Below are 21,433 nucleotides of genomic sequence, written 5' to 3' on the forward strand. Positions count from 1 at the left end.
GGTCACACACACCGACCACACTCAGGATAGGCACCAAAACCCCCCTTCCCCTCGCAAACCAATGTCCTTATTTATAAAACACAAATGTAATCCTAGCACTTTGGGAGGCTGAGACACGTGGATCATGTGAGATCAGGAGTTTGAGACCGTCCTGGCCAACATAACGAAAGTCTGTCTTTACTAAAAATACTAAAATTAGCCGGGCGTGGTGGCACACACCTATAATCCCAGCTACTAGCGAGGCCGAGGCAGGAGAATCGTTTGAGCACGGGAGGCAGAGGTTACAGTGAGCCAAAATTGTGCCACTGCACTCCAGTCTGGGCAACAGAGTGAGACTCTGTCTCAAAAAACAAAAAACAAAAAAATAAATAAAAATAAAACACAAACGCGAGAACGTGCCCACCAGCACGGATGCAGGGTAGGATGACACCACAGGAAATCAGCACCCAGGAGGTGAACAGAGCGCGAACATGAGAGCAATCTACGTTTCTCTTTCCTCACTCCTACGAGGAGCTCCAGCAGCAGAGCCGGAGAGCACCAGCTGGCGTCCGGGCTCCACTCTCTTTCCTCACTCCTACGAGGAGCTCCAGCGGCAGAGCCTGAGAACACTGGAGAGCACCAGCCGGCGTCCGTGTTCCACTCTCTTTGACTTTTCACAAACCCAACAGGCAGGCGAAGAGTCTGCCTCTCTGGGTCCCAGAACCCCACAGGATGGGCATGAGCACCCCCCCGCCCAGCCCACAGGGGCGAGTCTGGGTCCCAGAACCCCACAGAATGGGCATGAGCCCCCCCCGCCCCCGCCCAGCCCACAGGGGCGAGTCTGGGTCCCAGAACCCCACAGGATCACAGGATGGGCATGAGCCCCGCTAGGGGCAAGAGACAACAGGTGGACAAGATGCGAGCCACCAGCCCACTAGGACCTCGGAGCTGCCATGGGGCGGGTCTCCCCGAAGAAGAGTCGAGCAGCCTTCCTCTCCCCAGCCCCACCCCACCTCTCATACAGAAGACACTACAGCCCCAGGCCTCCCAGCTTCTGACTTCCAGGAGCAGAAGTAAGTTCTTCCACAGGGCAGGAGGGGCCCTAGAAGGATACGACTGTCACCTCCTCTGAAAGTATTTCCAGGAAGCCCACTGTGCTCATAGCCATAGGCAACGCAGAGAGCAGGAAGATCTCGGGGGTGCAGAGAGGGGGTGGCCCATAGGTAACGCAGACAACTGACCCTGACCCCTGGGCCCAGCAGAGATCTGCACGTGTGAGGGTCAGCTCTGAGCTGGGCGACGGGCCAGCCGGCTCACCCTGCAGCCAGGTGAGCTCTACCTCGCTGGGAAGAGAGCTGCTGCTGTCTGACTCCCTGCCACACGAGGACTCAGGACTCACTGGGCAGGTGAGCCATGGCGCAGGAACAAACCCCTTTCATCCAACTCTGCCATAAGACAAAATGTTAGAATCACAGTCCCTGTCACTAAGTAGCACATCTATTTCACCAACTCCCACTTTTCCACCAGGTCTGGCTCATACATCGTTCAGACCAAGTACTTGCCTGGGAAAAAAAACTAAAGTAAAAATAGCTCTTAGACTCCAAACAGGGAAGCTTTAAAATATTCAAAAGAACTGACCCTGCAAATATTGAAACAAGGCTTTAGTGCTGACCCACCAAAGTGGCGGCGATCTTTTCGTAACAAAACTCTCACTAATAGGAAAACTCCAAATTCAGGCATAATTTGCATCAACTTTTCCTACATAAAAAAAAGAGAAGCAACGGTAAACTACATTTGCATTTTTAGTAAAAACTAAATGAAAATCAACTTGAAATAAGAAAATTAACGTTAAAATTTTTCACAAGGCCAGGCAAGGAGGCTCAGGCCTGTGATCCCAGCACTCTGGGAGGCTGAGGTGGGCAGATCACGAGGTCAGGAGATCGAGACCATCCTGGCTAACACAGTGAAACCCCATCTCTACTAAAAATACAAAAAATTAGCCGGGCAATGTGGTGTGCACCTGTAATCCCAGCACTTTGGGAGGCGGAGGCGGGCGAATCATGAGGTCAGGAGTTCGAGACCAGCCTGGCCAACATGGTAAAACCCCGTCTCTACTAAAATACAAAAAATTAGCCAGGCGATGTGGTGTGCGCCTATAATCCCAGTGCTTTGGGAGGTGGAGGCGGGCGAATCACAAAGTCAGGAGTTCAAGACCAGCCTGGTCAACATGTGGAAACCCCGTCCCTAGTAAAAGAAATACAAAAAATTAGCTGGGTGTGGTGGCAGGCGCCTGTAATCCCAACTACTCGGGAGGCTGAGGCGGGAGAATCACTTGAACCCAGGAGGTGGGGGTTGCCATGAGCCAAGACCACCCCACTGCACTCCAGCCTGGTGACAGAGCCAGACTCCATCTCAAAACAAAAAACAAAACAAAAAAAAACTACGGCTGGGCGTGGTGGCTAACGCCTGTAATCCCAATACTTTGAGAGGCCAAGGCAGGTGGATCATGAGGTCAAGAGATTGACAGCATCCCGACCAACATGGTGAAACCCCGTCTTTACTAAAAATAGAGAAAAATATTAGCTGGGTGTGATGGCGCGTGCCTGTAGTCCCAGCTACTTGGAAGGCTGAAGCAGGAGAATTGCTTGAACACGGAAGGCGGAGGTTGCAGTGAGCCGAGATCGCGCCACTATACTCCAGCCTGGTGACAGAGTGAGACTCTGTCTCAAAAAAAAAAAAAAAAAAAAAACAGGCATCAAAATATGAAACAACCCGTGTTTTAAAATACATTAAGTTGGGGCCAGGCACGGTGGCTCACACCTGTAATCCCAGCACTTTGGGAGGCTGAAGCGGGTGGATCATCTGAGGTCAGGAGTTCGAGACCAGCCTGGCCAACATGGTGAAACCCCGTCTCTACTAAAAATACAAAAATTAGCCGGGCTTGGTGGAGCGCGCCTGTAATCCCAGCTATTCGGGAGGCTGAGGCAGGAGAATCACTTGAACCCAGGAGGCGGAGGTTATAGTGAGCTGAGACTGTGCCACTATACTCCAGCCTGGAGACAGAGCAAGACTCCATCTCAAAATAAATAAATAAATAAATAAATAAATAAATAAATAAATAAATAAAAAAAATACAGTAAGTTGGAAATTCCAACGTAAGCACTGTGGCTACACACCAGAGTAACTGCTCCCCTGCCACTGCCCTGCGCGGGCGAGTCCCAGCCCTCCCGCCTCTACCTGGTTCTACTGACGGCTCAGGCAGGAGTTCAAGGTCACAAGGATGCACCCAGCCAGACCTTCAGGTAGGAAATGTCACAGAACCAACAACCGATCCTTCAACAAATAAGTAGCATGAAACGGAGAGAAGAAACGCAACTTCAGGGACATCACCACCCAGAAGCAGCACATGGCCCTCATCCCAACTCTGATTCAAGTAAAGCCACAGTGAAAATGTGCAGGCCACAGTCAAGAACGCCGAGCCCAGCCCAGCATCGCAACGCTGAGGAAGTGTTGCGGGGTGCCCAGCTGTGTGTGAGCCACACACAACGAAGCACCGAGGGTAAAACTGAGATTTGCTTTAAAACACTTGAGAGAAAAAACAGTGGGAAGGGTCGGGCGCAGTGACTCACGCCGGTAATCCCAGCACTTTGGGAGACCGAGGCGGGTGGATCACAAGGTCAGGAGATCAAAACCATCCTGGCTAACATCGTGAAGCCCTGTCTCTACTAAAAATACAAAAAAATTAGCCAGGCATGGCAGTGGGCGCCTGTAGTCCCAACTACTAGGGAGGCTGAGGCAGGAGAATGGCATGAACCCGGGAGGCAGAGCTTGCAGTGAGCCGAGATCACGCCACTGCACTCCAGCCTGGGCAACAAAGGAAGACTCCATCTCAAAAAAAAAAAAAAAGAAAAAAGAAAAAAAGAAAGGAAAAAGAAAAAACAGTGGGAGAGAGTGGGAGAGATGAGTAAGACAAGAGCAGAGCACTGGGGGTTCCCGCAGCCAGGCGACGTGGACGTTCTCTCTAATTTTGTGTGTGTTTGAAAAGTTCCAAAATAAGTTTTTAAAAATATAATTAGGTTTTAAAATAATAATATAACTTTTACAAAACTGGGAAAATATACAATCCAGCGATGCAAATGCGGTGAGAGAGAATCTCATCCGGAAACCCACAGGCAGCCCCACCCCTCAACAGGAGGCCCAAGACCTGCCTCTGCAAGGGGAGAGAACCCCAAGACCTGCCTCCTCCCACCCCCAGGCAAGGGTCCTCATTTGGGGTTGACCTCCCAGAGGAGTGCAGCAAGCCTGGGCCTCAGGAGTCTGACTGTGGGTGACAAGCCACAGACACAGCCATGTCCACATCGCACCATGGCCACCGCAGGCAATTTAGAATGCTCTTGATACTCACCCTACTTCAGAATTAGGAATATCAGATGCACCATTCACAATGCTATGTGCTAAATTAAAGTTCCACATGTTACTACCTCACAAACCAAACTTTCCTGAATTTTAGCAATGATATTTCAGTAGTTGCTACCCTTCATTTTCCAGGGATCTTACTGGATGCACTAAAAATGCTATTGTGAGCTGATCATGGTCTCACATGCCTGGGGTCCCAGCTACTCAGGAAGCTGAGGCACAAGGATCGCTTGAGCCCAGGACGTCGAGGCTGCAGTGAGCTGAGATTGCGCCACTACACTCCAGCCTGGATGACAGAGCCAGACCCTGTCTCAAAATAAACAAACAAAACATGCTATTCTGAAAAGGGGCCACAGCTCACCAGCTGCTGAGAAGACACAAAAGGCCGAGAGCCCAAGTCTGAGCTGAAGGCACAGGTGCAGTGGGTGCAGGTGCAGTGGGCGCAGGTGCAGTGGGCACGAGTGCAGGTGCAGTGAGTGCAATGGGTGCAGGTGCAGTGGGTACAGGTGGGCACAGGTGCAGTGAGTGCGGGTGCAGGTGGGCACCGCTGCAGTGAGTGCAGGTGCAGTGGGCAAAGGTGCAGTGGGTGCAGGTGGGCATAGGTGCAGTGAGTGCAGGTGCAGTGGGTGCAGATGGGCACAGGTGCAGGTGAGCACAGGTGCAGTGGGTGCAGGTGGGCACAGGTGCAGGTAAGCACAGGTGCAGTAGTTGCAGGTGCAGTGGGTACAGGTGGGCACAGGTGCAGTGAGTGCAGGTGCAGTGGGCATAGGTGCAGTGGGTGCAGGTGGGCACAGGTGCAGGTGAGCACAGGTGCAGTGGGTACAGGTGGGCACAGGTGCAGAAGGTGCAGGTGCAGTGGGTACAGGCGGGCATAGGTGCAGTGAGTGCAGGTGGGCACAGGTGCAGTGAGTGCAGGTGCAGGTGGACGCAGGTCCAGTGGGTGCAGGTGCAGGTGGGCGCAGGTGGGCACAGGTGCAGTGGGCGCAGGTGCAGTGGGCACAGGTGGGCACAGGTCCATTGGGTGCAGATGCAGTGGGTGCAGGTGGGCACAGGTGCAGGTGGGCGCAGGTGCAGTGGGTGCAGGTGGGCGCAGGTGCAGTGGGCGCAGGTGGGCACAGGTGCAGTGGGCGCAGGTGCAGTGGGCGCAGGTGGGGACAGGTGCAATGGGTGTACGTGCAGTGGGCGCAGGTGGGCACAGGTGCAGTGAGCAAGGCAAAGGGGGTGGGTGCCCAGAGGAGGGCCCGAGTCCTGCTTCGGATGGGGAGGCACAAGCAGCCGCAACACTCAGCTGCCCCTCTTGGCTCCATCTCTGCTCACCCCCAACATGACTCCCTCCCCACCCACCCCGTGTCTCTCCTCACAGGCTGGCAGGCTCACATCACCCAAGATACTCAAAGCATCTCCCCCATCTGCATAACCCAGCAAAGCAAGGACTCCATGAGCTGCTGTGTACCCAGGGCAGGAACCTGACCTGCCACAGGCCCAGGGCTGCGTGCACACTGGCTGAATGCATTATTTAATATTTTGGTGACGCTGGTTACTTGCCACCTCTGCTGTAAATAACAGCAGGGTCAAGGATACAGTGGCCACGAGAGGTGGCAGCTGCTGATGCGTGGAGAAGCCTCCATAGAGAAATACGTGTGGAAGATGCATCAAGAAAACCCAAACGGTGATGCTGTTAAGGGCTGAAATGTGTCTGCTGAAGTCCTAAACCTGCAAATGTGACCTTATTTGGAAATAGTGTCTTTGCAAATATAATCAAGTTAAGATGAGGTCACAGTGGATTAGGGCGGGCCCTCACCCAATAGGACCAGCTTCCTCAAAAGAAAAGGAAAAGGCCAGGCCTGGCGCGGTGGCTCACGCCTGTAATCCCAGCACTTTGGAAGGCTGCGGCGGGCAGATCATCTGAGGTCAGGAGTTCGAGACCAGCCTGACCAACATGGAGAAACCCTGTCTCTACTAAAAATACGAAACTAGCCGGGCATGGTGGCGCATGCCTGTAATCCCAGCTACTCAGGAAGGCTGAGGCAGGAGAATCGCTTGAACCCAGGAGGCAGAGGTTGCGTTGAGCCAAGATCGCGCCACTGCACTCCAGCCTGCAACAAGAGCGAAACTCGGTCTCAAAAAAAAAAAAAAAAGAAAAAGAAAAGGAAAGGGCCAGATGTGGTGGCTCATGCCTGTAATCCCAACTCTCGGGGAGGCAGAGGCAGGAGGATCGCTTGAGCCCAGCATGGGCCACAAAGGGAGACCCTGTCCCTAGAAAAAGTAAAAAAATTAGCCAGGTATGATGGTGCATGCTTGTAGTCCCAGCTACTTGGAAGGCTGAGGCGAGAGGATCCTTGAGTCTGGGAGAAGGAGGCTACAGTGAGCTGTGCTTGTGCCACTGTACTCCAGCCTGGCCCACAGAGTGAGATCCTGTCTCAAGAAAAAAAAAAAATAGAAAAAGAAAAAGAGGCTGGGTGCAGTGGCTCAGGCTTGTAATCCCAGCTCTTCAGGAGGCCAAGGTGGGCGGATCACCTGAGGTCAGGAGTTCGAGACCAGCCTGGGCAACATGGTGAAACCCTGTACCTACCAAAAATACAAAAAATTAGTCAGGCGTGGTGGCACACGCCTGTAATCCCAGCTACTTGGAAGGCTGAGGCAGGAGAATCACTTAAACCTGGGAAGTGGAGGCTGCAGTGAGCTGAGATGGTGCCACTACACTCCAGCCTGGGCAGCAGAGTGAGACTCTGTCTCAAAAAAAAAAAAAAAAGGAAGAAGAAGAAAGAAGAGGAAAAAACCTGGACACCCACAGGGGAGACTGTGTAAAGACAGAGGCAGAGGCTGGAGTGAGGTATCTACAAGCCAAGAGGCACCAGGAACTGTGGTCAACACCTGCAGCTGAAGAGGCAGGAGGACCCTCCCCTGGAGCCTTGGGAGGAAGAGTGGCCCCGTTCACCCCGATGCTGGGTGTCAGCCTCCAGCCCTGTGACAGAATAAGGCTCTACCGTTTTCAGCCACTCAGGCCATGGTCCCATGTAACACAGCCCCAGGAACTCGCCCAAACAGCAAGCTCACCTACAGAGACTGCACGGCACCACACTCTGAGTGGTGGCACTGGGGGTCTTCGCCCAGGATTCACATGGTCCCATCCGCCAGGGACCCTGCCTTTTGAGTCTGTAGTTTTGAGGTACACTGCAAGGGGCCCTTTGTAGAGCTGGACAAGGGCGCTGGGGTGAGAGCCACTGGCGCCATCCACGCTGCCCCAGCCAGGTGAGGCATGCCTTGACCACGGTCCTGCTGGAAAGCACGTGGCAAAGCCACCCGGAAACCAGATGCAAAGCCCAGAAGCCCTCGGCGCAGTCCCTGCATCCAAGTCACGGTCCCCTCCAGCTGGGCTGCATAAGGAGGTCCAAACCTGGGTCTTCGTGAGGAGGAGAGCAGCGCAGTGCCGCCCCGCAGTCAGCTCTGCAGAGGGAGGGTGGGCCAGGCCAGCGCGGACCCCCAGGGCATGTTCTACAGCAACAGTGGCCACAGCTCCGGCCAACACCTGGGCACTCGCCATCTCTCCTGATAGTTATGTATTCACGTCAGCATGTCAAGAAAAGCATCACTGGCTGGTCGCGGTGGCTCATGCCTGTCATCCCAGCACTTTAGGATGCCGAGGCGGGCAGATCACAAGGTCAGGAGTTCGAGACCAGCCTGGCCAACATGGTGAAACCCCGTGTCTATTAAAAAAAAAAAATGCAAAAATTAGCCGGGCATGGTGGCAGACACCTGTAATCCCAGATACTGGGGAGGCTGAGGCAGGAGAATCGCTTGAAACTGGAAGGCAGAGGTTGCAAGGCAGAGGTTGCAGTGAGCCGAGATCACGCCACTGCACTCCAGCCTGGGTGAAAGAACGAAACTCCAGCTCAAAAAAAAAAAAAAAAAGAAGAAGGCCAGGCGCAGTGGCTCAAGCCTGTAATCCCAGCACTTTGGGAGGCCAAGGTGGGCAGATCACGAGGTCAGGAGTTCAAGACTGCCTGACCAACATGGTGAAACCCCGTTTCTACTACAGAATACAAAAATTAGCCAGGCGTGGTGGTGTGCGCCTGTAATCCCAGCTACTCAGGAGGCTGAGGCAGAAGAATCTCTTGAACCCAGGAGATAGAGGTGGCAGTGAGCTGAGATCGTGCCACTGCACTCCAGCCTGGGCGACAGAGCGAGACTCTGTCTGAGAAGAGAAGAGAAGAGCATCACTGAGACACCAACTCATGACTTCCTGGATGCGCTTCCTTCTTAAGACAAGGCAAAAATTAGGTGAAGTACAAAATGAGGTTGTTATCAGTGACATTAAGCGAACAGAGAGAGCACCCGGGACGCTAATGGATGCTGCCTGCCGGCTTTGCTCCCTCCAGGAGCGCATCCCGAAGAAGACGAGCCAGCCCTCACCAGGGTGCAGGTGTGTGTCTCACTCCGACCCTTCCTGACCCTGAATCTCAGGCTCACCCGGAGGCGTCTGTGATCACAGCTCTGCTTCCTGTGAGGGCTCTGCCATGGGCACTCGACATGGCCTTACACAGACACAGGGTCCCACAGATGATGGGACCTCCTACCCTCCCTTCTCCCAAGGTCTCTAGCAATTTCCACACTGAAGAAAGCAAAAACAGCAACAGTGCCCCAGGGGCCAGACCAGAGGCAAACGGATTAAAACGACCACTTCTCGGCCTCCCTGAATGTTACTGCAACGTCTAGTGAAATCCAGTGAGCAGCTGTGAAAATGGCTTTAACTAGATGGGATATCAGAGTTAGTGCCACCTCATAACTCCCTGCCTCACTCCGCCAACAAGTAAGAAAAGCAACTGGGATGCTCGGAGCACTGACAGCCGCTTTGTCAGTCACGGGACACGCATTTCACCGTCCAGCAGAGGGTGTCTGCTAATGATTTCCGAAAAGTTCTTCAAAACACTCCGAAGTACAGAACAAGTCTACATACAAACTAAAATAAAAGCAACGAAATACTATAGATGTATTTCCATATATCACCGTAGGCAGCGAAACATAACCATTTCCTCAGGCAAAAACATGCAAACTCCCAGTGTATGACGTTAGCAACGTATAACCAAGAAAAGAAAGCAAAAGTCATAAAAACAGTAAACAGGCACACTTTTTTTTTTTGTTTGAGACGAAGTCTCGCTCTGTCACCCAGGCTGGAGTGCAGTGGCACGATTTCGGCTCACTGCAAGCTCTGCCTCCCAGGTTCACGCCATTCTCCCACCTCAGCCTCCTGAGTAGCTGGGACTACAAGCACCCGCCACCACACCCAGCTAATTTTGTTTTTTTGTATTTTTAATAGAGACAGGATTCCACTGTGTTATCCAGGATGGTCTCGATCTCCTGACCTCGTGATCCGCCTGCCTCGGCCTCCCTAAGTGCTGGGATTACAGGCATGAGACACCGCGCCCGGCCAATGTAAACAAGCACGCTTTTTAAGAAGTATATTATATATATATATATTTTTTTGAGACAGAGTTTTGCTCTTGTTGCCCAAGCTGGAGTGCAGTGGTGCAATCTCGGCTCACACAACCTCCACCTCCCCAGTTCAAGCGATTCTCCTGCCTCAGCCTCCCGAGTAGCTGGATTACAGGCGCGCCACCATGCCCAGCTAATTTTGTATTTTTGGTAGAGACCAGGTTTCTCCATGTTGGTCAGGCTGATCTCGAACTCCTGACCTCAGGTGATCCGCCCACCTGGGCCTTCCAAAGTGATGGGATTACAGGCGTGAGCCACTGTGCCTGGCCATTATTATTACTATTTTTTTTTTATTTTAGAGAGGGTCTTGCTGTGTTGCCCAGGGTGGCCTTAAACTCCTGGGCTCAAACGCTCCTCCTGCCTCAGCCTCCTGAGCAGCTGGGACTACAAGCAGGCACGCTTTTTTTTTTTTTTTCTTTTTCTGAGACGGAGTTTCCCTCTTGTTGCCCAGGCTGGAGTGCAATGGTACGCTCTCAGCTCACTGCAACCTCCACCTCCCAGGTTCAAGTGATTCTCCTGCCTCAGCCTCCCAAGTAGCTGGGATTACAGGTGTGTGCCACCACGCACAGCTAATTTTTCTGTGTGTATATTTTTAGTATAAATGGGGTTTCACCATGTCAGCCAGGCTAGTCTCAAACTCCTGACCTCAGGTGATCTGCCCACCTCGGCTTCCCAAAGTGCTGGGATTACAGGTGTGAGCCACCATGTCCGGTCCAGGCTCACTTTTAATAAGGTGATGCTAAACAGAAATACTTAAAGTACAGAGTAACATTAACCTGAAATGTTTCATTCACTTTGGACAAAAACAACAGCCACTGTTTAGGAAGCACCGAGGCGGTTTTAAATATCCTGACTCCCTTAGTTTCCCTTCAGAAATAAAAACCTTTGTGATATCACTAACAATTCTCAGAGCACAAGGCTGTCCCACAGCCTGCCCCAAGCACTTACTCACCAGAAAAACCCAGCCAGTCACTCAGCACACTGCGAGAACTTACACCTTTAACTTCCTCTATCTAAGAAGCTTTTTGCAGGAAAAATTACCATCTGTGCTTTTACTCAATAGTGAGCTCTTACCATTAACATTTTAGAAACATGAACACAGCCCTGATCAAGCGGAACTGATACACTCCCGAAACAGGCAGAAAATCCTAAACACACTTGCAGCACCAGCCAGCAAAGCTGCACTCACAGCGTCGGGAACCGGAGGTGGCTGGGAGAACCGGGAATAAACGACGGGACACACGTCCAGCCTTCCTGAGTTCAAGCGCCCTGAATTCACCCACCAGCACACCCATGGGGGAGACGGGCACTTTTGTGTGTGACGGGGCCCCCAATGAGGAAAGCCTGGGGTGCTCTCCCTAGAGCTGACACGTGTACACGCATGCAAAACCCAGCCCTGGGACTGAGGGGCTCTAGGCCCCGACAAAGGAGCACAGGAGGCCTATTCCATTTCAGTACAATGGGTTCCGTGATTGGCCAAGGCTGGGCTCAGTCCTACACCAGACTGACAGCTTCCTCACCCTCCCACGCTTGGGTTTAAAGACATGTCCACAGGAAGATGCACCATCAGTCAACGGCTGCTGTTAGGAGAAACAGGAACAGCACCGACCACACGGCGAGCACAGGACACGGCCAACCCGGCAAGCACGAAAACATGAGAGAGTGAAGCCTACGGTGAGTCTCGGAATTCCAGACCACGGGCCAGGCGCTATGGCTCACACCTGTCGTCCCAGCACTTTGGGAGGCTGAGGCAGGATGAATGCTTGAGCCCAGGAGTTTGAGACCAGCCTGGGCAACACAGCGAGACCCTGTCTGTACAAAACATGTTTTAAAAATGGAAACAAAAAGTCGGGAGTGGTGGCACACACCTGTCATCCCAGCACTTTGGGATGCCGAGACGGGTGGATTACTTAAGCTCAGGAGTTCGAGACCAGCCTGGGCAACATGGACAAACCCATCTCTACTATTCAAGACCAGTGCGGGCAACATGGACAAACCCCGTCTGTACTAAAACTTAAAAAAAAAATTAGCTGGGCATGGTGGCGCGCACCTGTGATCCCAGTTACTCAGGAGGCTGAGGCAGCAGGAGAATCACTTGAACCCAAGAGGTGGAGCTTGCAGTGAGCCAAGACTGCACCCTTGCACTCCAGCCTGAGCGACAGAGCGAGACTCCACCTCAAAAATAAATACATAAAATAAAAATGGGAACAAAAGGCCAGGCACAGTGGCTCACTGTCATCCCGGTACTTTGGGGGTTCAAGGTGGGCAGATGGGGGTGCACTCGCACTCAGGAGTTCAAGACCAGCGTGGGCAACATGGCAAAACCTGGTCTCTACTAAAAAAAGTACAAAAATTAGCAGGGTGTGGTGGCACACGCCTATAATCCTAGCTACTCAGGAGACTGAGGCACAAGAATCACTTGAGCCCAGGAAGCAGAGGTTGCAGTGAGCCAAGATCATGCCACTGCATTCCAGCCTTAGCGACAGAGTGAGACCCTGTCTCAAATAAATAAATAAATAAATAAATAAGATAAAAATAAAACAAAAATAAAAAAACTGGCCGGGTGTGGTGGTGCGTGCTTGTAGTCCCAGGTACGCAGGAGGCAGAGGTGGCAGGATCGCCTGAGCCCAGGTCGAGGCCGCAGTGAGCCATGACTGTGCCACTGCACTCCAGCCTGGGCAACAGAGCGAGGCCCCTTCTCAAAAAAAAATTAAATAATTCAGACCAGAAAAAAGGACAATATCCACGTCACACTGCATCCCTGACCACACACTTCCCAGAACAAGTCTTCTCGTTGTGGTGTCTTCCAATTCCTTTTCCTCTGTCCTGATTCCTGTCCTGACCTTTGTCCTCTAGGAACCATGTGTGTGTGTGTGTGTGTGTGTGTTCTTTGGGACTGCTCCCTTTTCTGTTTGTAAAAGGAGATGTAAACCGTTGAATGGGCTCCCCACAGGACTAACGTAAACGACCAGATTACACTTGAGAAGTGGAGATTTTGAGTGCAGAGAGGAGGCTGTAGGCGAATCAAGGCTTCTTTAGAGACCAGAGGCTCAGGGCAGGGTCGCTGGCCAAAGTCCTCTGTTTCCTTGAATGGGTAACAAGCAGACACGTCCCCCCTAAGCATCAGGGCCACCTTCGAGGTTGAGCAGCCAATCTCCCTGAAGCATGGGAAATTCCGAGTCTTGTGGGGTCTGCAGATTCCACACTGAAATCGGAGGAGGAAGAAATGGGGCTGGACCTGGACAAACAAGTGCCTTCTTCAGCCAGTTTGTTCTCCACCCCTAAAGGAGCTGAATAATCTCTACTTCTTTCGAAAATACCTAAGCTGGCTTTGAACTTGCCAAATAAAAGGATACTGCCATTCACCAGATTCAATAATTTAAATGGCATGGAAAAAGAACACCCATTTTATTCGAATAGGGCCACACCGAGACAAGAAAGACTACAGACCATGTTGTCTTGAAAGCTAATTTAGCAAATATCAGAAAAACTCACTTGGCGGTTGCCACATAAGCCCTGAACCACGCCCTTTTTCCTGAAAGCTCAGGGTCTGCAGGACAACTCAGAGGTTCTAATCCCACCCAAAATTTCATGTGGCCAAGGAACACTTACCGCCTTCCCCCACCCCCGTTCTTCTGGGTGCTCCGAGAGGTGATGTTTCCATCACCGCACCCCCATCTCGCCGTCATCAAACCCTCCCTCCCCCATCTTCCCATCACCGCACCCCCATCTCGCCGTCATCAAACCCTCCTTCTCCCATCTTCCCATCACTGCACCCCCATCTCACCATCATCAAACCCTTCCTGGCTGGGTGCAGTAGCTCATGCCTGTAATCCCAGCACTTTGGGAGGCCGAGACAGGCGGATCACTTGAGGTCAGGAGTTCAAGACCAGCCTGGCCAACATGATGAAACCCCGTCTCTACTAAAAATACAAAAATTAGCCGGGCGTGGTGGCGGATGCCCATAATCCCAGCTTCTAGGGAGGCCGAGGCAGGAGATTCGCTTGAACCCGGGAGGCAGAGGTTGTAATGAGCCGAGATCTCGTCACTGCACTCCAGCCTGGGGGACAGAACAAGACTCTGTCTCAAAAAAAAAAAAAAAACAAACCCTCCCTCCCGCCCACCATCTCACTACCATCAAACCCCTCCATCCCCGCTTCCCAGGGCCAGTTGTCCCCACGCTGCACAAACAGCCCTGGGCACTTTGTGTCAACAACTCTGTTTTCTGGTTCTATCCCTGCACTTGCTGTTCCTCCAACCAGAACAGCCTGGCTCCACTTCTCAGCCTCTGCAAAGCGGCTGGCTATGGCCAATGAGTGGATTATGAGTGTGTTTCTAGAAAGCCTGTGTGTCTGGATGTGCCCCTCCACAGCCCAGAAATCAACAACCAGGCCTTCGAGTTTCTTCATAACTCAGAAGCTTCTAATCTCTGTGACTTTTTGTGGGATTCTTTCAGGGAAGTCAGTTGGGAAACTGGCGAATCAACACTGCGACAGGTAATGCTTAGCTTGGGCCGACTTCTCGTTCTTCTGCCCAGTTAAGAGCCATAGTTTTGCTCCCCATGCCCCAGCAGATAAGCAAAGCCTCCGTCCATCTGGCCGGTGACCCACACTAAGAAGAAGACTTGCCCAGAGTAACGTGGGCCACGCGGTCCAGGTGTGTCCACCTCTCACAAAGGCAGCTGTCAACACCAGGAGTTCCTAAGCCCTCTGCACGTAGCCCAAGGCACAGCAGTGCCCCTCTCCACATCTCCACAGAGGAGCACCGACGCAGGCCTCGTGTGCAGCAATATGCCAGCGAACGGGCACAGAGGAGCACCTGCGCAGGCCTCGTGTGCAGCGATATGCCAGCGAATGGGAAGGCTTTCTGTGCAAGAGGCTTCATTTTCTTCAGAGTGGTTGGAAGGAAGAGATGATGTGATGCACTTTTGTAAACGAAAATGTCTTACAAACAAAGTATCTGTGTGTCCCATGCAAGCAGCAATGCTGCCCGACTTTCAGATAAATGAAGACATTTTTAGAAACTGATTGTTCACACACATATGTGGCTCTTTTCCATTTTGGGGGAAACTGAGAAGGACTGAGTTGCTAGTAAATCAGAGATGCTCAAAGAGAAACCAAGAGGAGCCCGGGGGCGACACCTGGGCCGACAATGACAGGCCCAGAGAAGAAATGCTTTGGCTGGGCACGGTGGTTCATGCCTGTAATCCCAGCACTTTGGGAGGCCGAGGCGGGTGAATCATGAGGTCAGGAGATCGAGACCATCCTGGCTAACACAGTGAAACCCCATCTCTACTAAAAAACAAACAAACAAACAAACAAACAAAAAAAACAAAAATTAGCCGGGCATATTGGCAGACACCTGTAGTCCCAGTTGCTCCGGAGGCTGAGGCAGGAGAATGGGGTGAACCCAGGAGGCGGAGCTTGCAGTGAGCAGACATCGCGCCGCTGCACTCCAGCCTGGGCGACAGAGCGAGACTCCCTCTCAAAAAAAGAAATGCTCCACAGATGACTTTTCCAAAAAGACAGCGAGTGTCCTTGGGAAGGCATTATGTGTGCTGAACCAAGTCTTCAGAAGGTACAACGTGAAACTCAACTGCTCCTCATGCCTAACCCCACAGCTGACCAGCTCCCAAAAGCTGCCTCCTACGTACTGTGGCCCTGCCCTCCGGCCAGCAATCCACTCTCCGGGAAGCAGGGTTTGGAATATGACTCGCTCCACCAGGACTGGATGACTGCCAGGTCTGGAACCGTGCGGGTGGATCTCCGAGTGGACCCCCTTCCCTCGAGTCACCTTTGGGCTCCGGTGCCACTCCCCACAGCAGTCCCCACAGCAGTCCACACAGCAGTCCAGGCACCCTCCTCCCAGCCTTGGGCCGTTTCTCGCCAGCCTCTGCCAGCCACCACACTGGGTCACATCAGTGGTTTCTGCGTGACCCCAACCCACCTCCGTGGGAACTTTGTCACCAACCTGGCCCAAAGTCTGGTCCATGGCAGGCCCTCAGTAACACCAAAGAGCTGTCATGAATAGGAAACCCCGAGTGTCTCCGGTAAGACGCAAAAGCCCATCTGTCAAAACACAAAAGATCTGCAAATGCTTTTGAAAAATACACTAATGTTTCTCAACTTTCTATTCTAAAATAGCTATGGTAGCAAATTTTTAATCCAGATAATGATGTTTAGAAGCATTTAATAATTTTAAATTGTAAATTAGAGTAAAACGGCACTGCTGATACTCAACTATGCAACAGAACTATTCAACAGAAAACTTTGCATAAATCATACTTAGGTCAAATTTCACTGGTTTCATTCGTTTTTATGCTTTAACAGGACAATGTTTTATTTGTTTATTTATTACTTAATTTTGTTGTTTTAGAGACAAGGCCTCGCTCTGTTGCCCAGGCTGGAGTCCAGTGGCACAATCATACTTCATTACAGCCTCAAACTCCTGGCCTCAAGCGGCCCGCCCGCCTCAGCCTCCCAAAGCACTGGGATTACAGGCGTGAGCCACCACGCCCAGCCTCAGAACCACTTTTAGGTTGTTAAAAAACATCCTTTCTCTTTTCCATCTATAAACAACACCACTGGGGCCCTTTGTCATCACCAGCAAACCAGAACACCAAGCCTGGGTCTGTACATGTGAGGCACACAAAGGGTCTGAGTGATAACAGAAAAGCAGGAAAATCCCTCCCATGGACCCCACGGCCTAAGACCCCAGCACTCCGCACAAGTTCACAGCTACGCCGGAGCCGCTGCAGACGGCAAGAGGACCACAATCAGGATAAGGCGGCGGCCTCTCAAAGCCCTGAATAAGTCTGTGGCCTTAATAGAGATTTTGAATCAAACATTTATTCTTAGGAGTCAGGCCATTCAAGCAAACTTAGCAGCAACAAGATGAATTTTTCCCCCAGGGGAGGGGACAGATTCAAAGGGTATTTTTTTTTTTAATCTGCTAGAAAAACCAGTAGAGGTAAGTATCAACCATCACTCAAGGTCACTCATGAGACTTCCAGGTAAAACATGCAAAGCCCAGGGAGAAGCAGCAGCCTGAGTTTTTACAAGAACGGGACTTAGGCAAGAACACGAAGTCCCCGGGACAGGGAACCTACCACGGCAGACGCCGTGACACTGGGTGTGGGGATGGGAAGGGGCAAGGACTTCTAGACCTTTCCTCTCACTTTAACTCAGCAGTGGAGCGGGTGCCTGGGCACCACTCACGGCAATGGGAGGAACCGGCTCCAGTTCTCGGGCTGTGGAGCCGTCTAGGCACCGTGCACGAAGTGGGTCTCCAGGGCTCTGAGAGGCCGGGCTAAGACCTCCGATGGAGAACAGAGCACTGGAGCTGCACCGCTGTCCTAGAAACACAGGCCACAGGGACAGAGTGGCCCAATTTCCCTTAATTTAAAAACCCCACGTCAGGGCAGTGTTGGAAAGTTCACTCTGCTAAAATTTAATTCAGTGTTTGTAAATAGTACATCGTCTGACAACAACTGTGTACCCCCCACGGCATTTCCTCTAAATCCTTGGAGCAGTTTCACCGTTCACAGCGTTTACCTCCTGACCTCTGTGACCACCAGGGGCTGGGGAGGGACGGAGGGCGCAGGGCACTGGGTCAGCCTGGCCCTGGTGGAACTGACCTGGGGGCCCTTAGGTAACAGTCCACCCAACCCGAACATCCGAAACAGGAGTGGAACTCAGGTCTGCGCACAGAACGACTCATCCTCACACAAAACAGCTAAACCCGAACAGAAATCACCTCATCTAAGCAAAAGAAAACTCTCACGTTCAGGATAATGCTGTCAGTGAGAGGCTTAATTAAATGCTTGTCCCCAGGCTGGCCTGAAGGCAAGGCGGAATTTTGGATTTCTAAACACCTCAAAGTGAGTGCATTCCACGCCCCAAGGAGAAATCTGACAGTAACTCCCCAGCCCTCTTCCCTCAGTTACGGAAAAGATGTCTAGCTTTTTAGGGGACACAGTAAGTTCCCACCTAAATTTGCAGTAACTTGTGCCCAAGTACTCCCCTCACTCCTCAGTCCTTTCTGCAGTGGTAACCAGGCTGAGGTGCCCAAAGGTGCCAGCTGGAAACACGTAAAACACACCGAGCAGAAAGGTTCTACTCTGATAAATACTGTCGCTTGCTTCATTATTCATGTGAAAAACCCCTTCTATACATTTCCTTTTGATGAACAAACTATTTTCCACTCTTGTAGAGTGAAATAGTGCCTTGCAGAGGCAGCGTGAGTGCCAGCAGCAGAGATGTATCCAGTCTGTTACCCAAACGGGAAGTTAGCTCTGATAATAGAGCCAATATGAAAGATTCTACAATCGATACAATTAAAATGCCCGTGAGTTCTCGGCGCACAGGTGTCTGCGCCCAGGCCGTGCGCTAAGCACGTTTCTAATTAGCATTTCTTTAAACAATGCTGATCACAATCTTGCCACCGTAATCCACTCCAAATGCATCGTTGAGATTGCAGCACGGAAAGCGAGAGGAAATTCGCTGCGAATCTCAGTCAAACTTTCTTTTGTTTATATTTCTTCGCTGTCAGAAAATATCCGTTCTTCGCCCCATCTGGTCTGTACCCTGCCTCCTCGGTCCAGCCCTATTGTGTGTGCTTCGTTAAACCTACAAACAGTGAATCTGTCAGCGGGGCCAGGGGAACCCCAACTAGCAGGAGCCCTCCCTCTGGCGCAGAGAATTCCCCGTTTGCCTTAGGGATTGAGTTGTCAGACACCGGCTCGCGCTCCCCCGCGAAACTGACATGTCTATTTACAGAGAAACAAAGACGCGGCTCGCAGCGGACCCCGCTTCCTCCGCGCGCCCCGTCCGCCCCGCGCGCCCCGAGCCGCCCCGCCCCGAGGCCCCTGCGCCCCGGTTCGGCCGGCGATTAAGATGGAGACCAGGCCGGCGCCCGGCGTCCGGGGAGACAATGACCCCCCGGCCCCAGGGCGCCGGGACCCGCCCGCGCCCACCTCCCGCAGTTCCGACTCTTGGCAAACTCGGCGCGGGCGGCTCCGGGTGCGGCTGGGCTGTGCCGGCGGGGGGCGCGGGCGGGGGGCGCCTAGACGCCCCCGGGCTGCCTCGGGGCCAGGCGTTGACGCAGCAGAAATTACCAGCTGGAAAATTCCCCTCTCCGAGGTGCCGGGGAGGGAGCGCGGCGGCGGCGGGAGGTGCCGGGGGCCGAGGGGCCGGGGCAGCCCAGCCGCCTCCGCGCGCAGCCCCGCGGGGAACCCGCGCCGCCCCCGCGCGCCCCGCCCCGCGCCGCCGGCCTGGGGGGCACCCGCGGGAGCCGGGCCGGGGTCTCCGCCGCCGCCCCCGGAGCCCGCGCCGCAGCTGGGAGCGCCGATGGCCCCCGGGAGGGCGCCCCCGCGGGGCGGGGCGTGGCGGGGCGGCCGGCGGCGGGGGCGCGCCCGGGCTCGCAGCAGCCCCGGCTCCCGGCTCTCGGCTCCGGGCCCGGCCCCCGCCGCGATGCGCCCGCCCGGCCGCGCGGACAATGAGCCGGCGCCGCTTACCTGTGACCCCATGGGGCGCGGGCGAGGGCGGGCGCCGCGGCCGCCGGGCCGGCGCCAGTGATCGCCGCCGCCGCCGGGAGGGCGCTGCGTCCGGGCGGGTCCGAGCTGCGCGCTCGCCGGGGCTGCTCGGTCCGTCCGTCCGTCCGTCGGTCCGTCAGGCCGGCGCGCGCCCCCGCGCCCGCTCCAACCCCGCGGCCCCCGCCGCCCGCGCGCGCGCGCGCCCCGCCCGCGGACCCTGACCCCGCCCCCCGGCGCGCGCCCGGCCGCCGCTGATTGGCCCGCGCCGCGCCCCGGCCGCGGCCACCGCCCCGGGCCCCGCCCACGCCGGCCCGGCCGCCGGCCCCGCCCCTCGCTCGGCCCCCGGCGCCGCGCCGCGGGGTCGCAGGGGGCCGCGCCGGGGGTCCGTTCTCCCCCCCGCGGGCGGCCGGACAGCGGAAGTGCGGGCTGGAGCTCGCTGGGCATTGTGGGAAGCCCCCTCCCCTGGGCTGGCGGGGGGCTGGGGCGGCGCGGCGCGGGGGTCCCCCTGGCCCCCGCTGCGCCCTTGCCCCGCGAGCGCGGAGCAGCCTGGAAACCACCCCACGGGAGCGGCGACCCCGGCGAGGGCACCCGCTCCCTTCCCGGGCCGCGCACCGGGCGCTGCCCACGCGCAGGTTCCTCGGGGGCGCGCGGGTGCCCAGGTCACGGGCCGTCCCCGCGCCCGACGCGCGGTTGCGCTGCGCGCGTCTCGCAAACTTGGCGACTCCCCCAGCCCGGCCGGGCATCAACGCGGGCCGTTCGCGGTGCGGAAAAGGCGCCCCCAAGGAAGGCCGCCCGGGGTGCGGGGTCCGGAAGGGCCTGGGCACCGCGCGCGCCCACCCTCGGGGGCCTCGGCGCACCCGGAGATCGGCGCACCTCGGGCGCGGGCCTCGTGGGGGTGCCCGCCAGTGGGGCTCGCTTTTGGCTGACTAGGGGCACCGGCGGCCGCGCGTGGGACTCTCCCGTCGTGTCGTCTGCGGGGGACGAATGGCTCCGGGAGGGGGCGGGAACCAGCGGCCCGGGCCTCGCCCCAGCCCGTGTGTAGCCCCGATCCGAACGGCCTGGGACGCGTCTCCACCACTCGGCGCCCGGACTCTGCGCGTCGCTTCTCGCCTCCGCCGTCCTCAGCCCTCGGGCGGGTGGAGTGGGAAGCGCGGCCCCGCATTCCTGGCCGGCCTGCGCGGGGGTAAAGGCCACCTCGCTTCCTCTCCCCGGGCGCGGCGGGAAGGGAGGTGAGCCTGTGGCCGGCAGCCGCGCGAGGGAGTCGAGCCCGGCCCGGCCAACCAATGGGGAGGCGCCCGGGCCGTCCAGCCTGCCTCCCTGCGGGCCCAGCGCGGCGGATTCCTCGGGAGGTGGGAGGCGGCGGCCCTATGGGTGCTTTCAAATCTGGATGTGTGAGGCGCATTCAGGAGCGGCAGTGGGAGGCGGCTGAGGGCTCTCCATGAGTGAGCAAAGGCGAGCGAGGTGTGGCTGCCGGGACCAACGCCTGGGACACTCCCTTACTGGCGTCGCGGGCGCCTGGAAATGGCTGTGCGGACACCCCGTTCCCATCCCCTCGCCAAGGTCGCCGGGATGGCACTGCGGCCCAGGAAGCCCCGTCCCCGGCCTACCTCGCGCGGCACCTTCTCGGTGGCACTGCCTGCTCTGGTCTGAAACTGTAGCCCCAGCCTCACCGACCTTCGGGAAGTGGGGGTTGAGCACAACCACCCTGAGAAGAGGCGGCTTCCAGGAGGGTCTGGCGGGTCACGTGCATGCCCTTGGAGAAAACAGCACTGCCTGCAGGAGCCCCCACCTGCCCACCCAGAGCCCAGTTGTACCCGACGGAGGAAAGGAGGCCTGGGGAGACAGGAGAGCTCGGGCCCACCGAGCCAAAGCAAGGAGGACCAGAGCCCTGATGCCTGCCCCAAGGGCCTCCCGCAGAGCCTGCGCACGCTCTCTTGCGCAAAAGAGAACCCCAGTCTCTCCCAAGATGTCTGGACCTCCCTAGACAGCCTCCAAGGAGAGCAGTGTTGATGG

General features: G+C 55.2%; 1 protein-coding gene across 6 annotated transcripts in view; it reads right to left on the minus strand.

Annotated features, from left to right (window-relative positions):
- The window catches only part of ZBTB46 (zinc finger and BTB domain containing 46), an 88,421-nt gene extending 67,785 nt beyond the window's left edge, over positions 1 to 20,636 (minus strand). For 4 of the 6 annotated variants that reach the window (XR_008674450.2, XR_004069288.3, XR_008674448.2 and 1 more), the window contains exon 1: positions 19,403 to 19,600. The gene's annotated coding sequence lies outside the window, so the exon portion shown is untranslated. Of the gene's footprint in view, positions 1 to 19,402; positions 19,601 to 20,293 lie in introns of those variants that run through there. The other 2 variants (XR_008674449.2, XM_055372702.2) reach the window with 1 other exon arrangement.
- Positions 20,637 to 21,433: the final 797 nt, after the last annotated feature.

The sequence above is a fragment of the Gorilla gorilla genome, chromosome 21 (assembly GCF_029281585.2).
Source record: "Gorilla gorilla gorilla isolate KB3781 chromosome 21, NHGRI_mGorGor1-v2.1_pri, whole genome shotgun sequence".
NCBI classification, from domain to species: domain Eukaryota; kingdom Metazoa; phylum Chordata; class Mammalia; order Primates; family Hominidae; genus Gorilla; species Gorilla gorilla.